The sequence below is a fragment of the Triticum urartu genome, chromosome 1, assembly GCF_003073215.2.
Source record: "Triticum urartu cultivar G1812 chromosome 1, Tu2.1, whole genome shotgun sequence".
NCBI lineage: Eukaryota > Viridiplantae > Streptophyta > Magnoliopsida > Poales > Poaceae > Triticum > Triticum urartu.
In genome coordinates, this window is record NC_053022.1 from 117,174,685 (window position 1) to 117,177,827 (window position 3,143).

Consider the following 3,143-nt stretch of genomic DNA (forward strand, 5'->3'; position numbering starts at 1 on the left):
TTGGATACAAGAGATGAACTAGGGTTTGAGATGAGATGGTGCTGGTGAAGATGTTGATGAAGATTGACCCCCCCCCCCCCGATGAGAGGATTGATGGTGATGACGATGATGATGATTTCCCTCTCCCGGAGGGATGCTTCCCCAGCAGAACAGCTTCGTCGGAGCCCTAGTTTGGTTCTGCCAAGGTTCCGCCTCATGGCGGCGGTGCTTCGTCCTGAAAGCTTACTTATGATTTTTTCCAAGGGAAAGACTTCATATAGCCAAAGATGGGCACCGGAGGCTTGCCAGGGGGCCCACGAGACAGGGGGCGTGCCCAGGGGGTAGGGCGCGCCCCCACCCTCGTGGATGGTGGGTGGCCCCCCTCTGGTGCTTCCTTCGCCCAATATTTTCTATATACTAGTGGACCCGTTGCGCCAAATGGCGCAGATACCCATGTTAGCGATGAAAAGAAATTCATGGTTTAGTTGTTTAGTTATGGGCAAGCACATATGACAACAAATTTAATCTCTCTTAATTAAAAAAAGAGGGGCTTTGTCTACAATACGATGTACATACACATATAAAATTTGTAGCATAGGGCTCTACTTAAAACAATATGAATGTAACAAATATAACCCTCTTTATTTAGAAAAACAGTATTTTGTTATCTATAATGAGATGCATATGTACACATTCAAATTTGATAGCACAAATTAACATTCAAAATCATGCTAATAAAAATATGTGTATCTTTTTAATAATCTTATGTCTGAGCAAACACAAACGCTAAATCCTTACATATAAAAAAACACACATTTTCATATAGCCCATTTGTAAGGTCAAAAACTGACATGGGAAAAGTGGGTATGGACTGGGCACATGCATTTATCAAAACCTCCTTCCCTGCCTTGTATATGTTGCCAAATTCTATCCTTCGGATACGCAAAGATCTTTCACTGTCCCACATACATCGAGAGGCCCAGGTGTCCCATTCCAAGTATCACAACCCGGTCCCAGCTGGTGCAACATAGCTTTCCGAACATCATTCTTGGTATTTTTACTGAACATGATAGCAGATTTGTCAAAGTTGTGGCTTGACTCTCTGGTAGAGAAGCCAATTAGAACCAACAATTATATGGGTATTGTAGAGCATTGGTAACCATATATATATGTGAGTATCTTAAATCAATGAAAAAATAAAGATACAATTATCTACACTGATACATTAATGTTTGTTCTTGCACTTTGCTGGCGCAGTGACACAGAAAGCAGCGTTAGACACCGATGTGTTGACGACAAAGATATCCTTCCGTTTCCTCATGCAAAATAACCTGACACAAAACAGAGACAAAGGCAGAGATAAACATTGATCCATGAGTTAGTGTCGTAGAGAGCATTAGCAAGAGAACTTTTACTCTCTGCCGCAGTCCATGCCACTCGAATTCTGGAATTACTAACCTCAGAGATGCACAAAGTTCATGGTCAATAGTGTAATGGATCAGCAACCATAGTAGTTTGCTGCATCAAAGAGTTTATAGGCTCAGAAATTAATTACCACACAAAATTGATAATCACATTTAATAGAGAACATCGCATTCCAAAATAGAAATTTTTATTTGCACTTTCACCTCCCGCTCCTTAGATATGTACTCCCTCCGTTCGGAATTACTTGTCTCGAATATGGATGTATCTAGAACTAAAATACGTCTAGATACATCCATATCCGAGACAAGTAATTCCGAACGGAGGGAGTAGATGTCAACAAGTAGAAGTAGATGACAAAAAGATCAAAGAATTTACCACTCAGAAGTGAGGATCACATATTCAGTAGAGAAATCTCATTCGTAAATAGAAATGTGCAAGCTTCTAAAAAATAGTTTTGAAGATAACTCAAACCAAGATACACACACTATATTCTAATAGCACGCAAACTTATAAAAAATGGTTTTGCGGGCAACTTGAACCAAGATATAGACACTTTATTCTAATAGTTGAAAAATATAATATATGTTATAAACACAATCTCAAGGAAAAATAGAACTGCACCAAACTGTAACACAACATTAATCAAGGTTTTCAGTATCACGTTGTGGATCATAGTATTGAACAATAAGAAGATATTACGTGAGAGAAACGATAAGATTCGCACCATGTATCATAATCTGACACCACCACTATCATATCGCGGTAAAGGATAATGATTTGTTACCGTTAGAATCTCCTAGAGCGATATTTAATTTGTTCGATATTCACATTCATAACATAGGGCTCTATACCAATCGGTCACAGCCAGCCTATGCACAACATTTTCAGGAAATAGCAGGAGTGCTAAGGCAACACAAATCAGCAGGTGGAAGCATAATTTTCAAGATGATCCCAATTCTTAAATTCACCCTCTGTTTCAAAATAGCTGACCCAACTTTGTACTAATTTTAGTACAAAGTTAGTATAAAGTTGGGTCATCTATTTTGGAACGGAGGGAGTAGGTATTAAAATAAATAACTACAGAAATCTCGCAAAATTACAACATAACAAGAATTTGAACCTTTATGGAGTCCTTTTCTTTCTATGAATCATGAAGCTTAATGCAGATGACCGTATCTAAACAAAAGCTTTATAACTACAGAAATCTCGCAAAATCACAACATAACAAGAATCTGAACCTTTATGGAGTCCTTTTCTTTCTATGAATCATGAAGCTTAGTGCAGATGACTGTATCTAAACAGGAGCTTTCTAGCGACACATACTACCCAAAAAATATACGCATTACATATTACATATCGAAAGTTGCATTTTTTTCAATTCTACTCCTCACTTCACATGGTAAATATTTTCTTGAACCAGAATACAAAAGAGTTGCTGCTGCATGCATATGCAAAAAACCCAGCATTAATTCTTCTCCTAGAACAGAGAGGCTATTCTCTTGCTAAGCTCTAAAATGCATATATACATAGTTTCGATAAAAATGTGAAATGACCCTTTGTATTGTTGATACTCGATACTACTTTTGTGCTTCCATACTGTAACGCTCTCGATGCGGCTATATCTCTCACGTGTCGAAGCACGACTGTAACGCCCCAAGACCAGAGATTCAGATGCCTTCCATGGTTTCCGGGTTTCGTCGTGTGATTTGTTTGGTTCATTGCATTCATCATTGCATCAT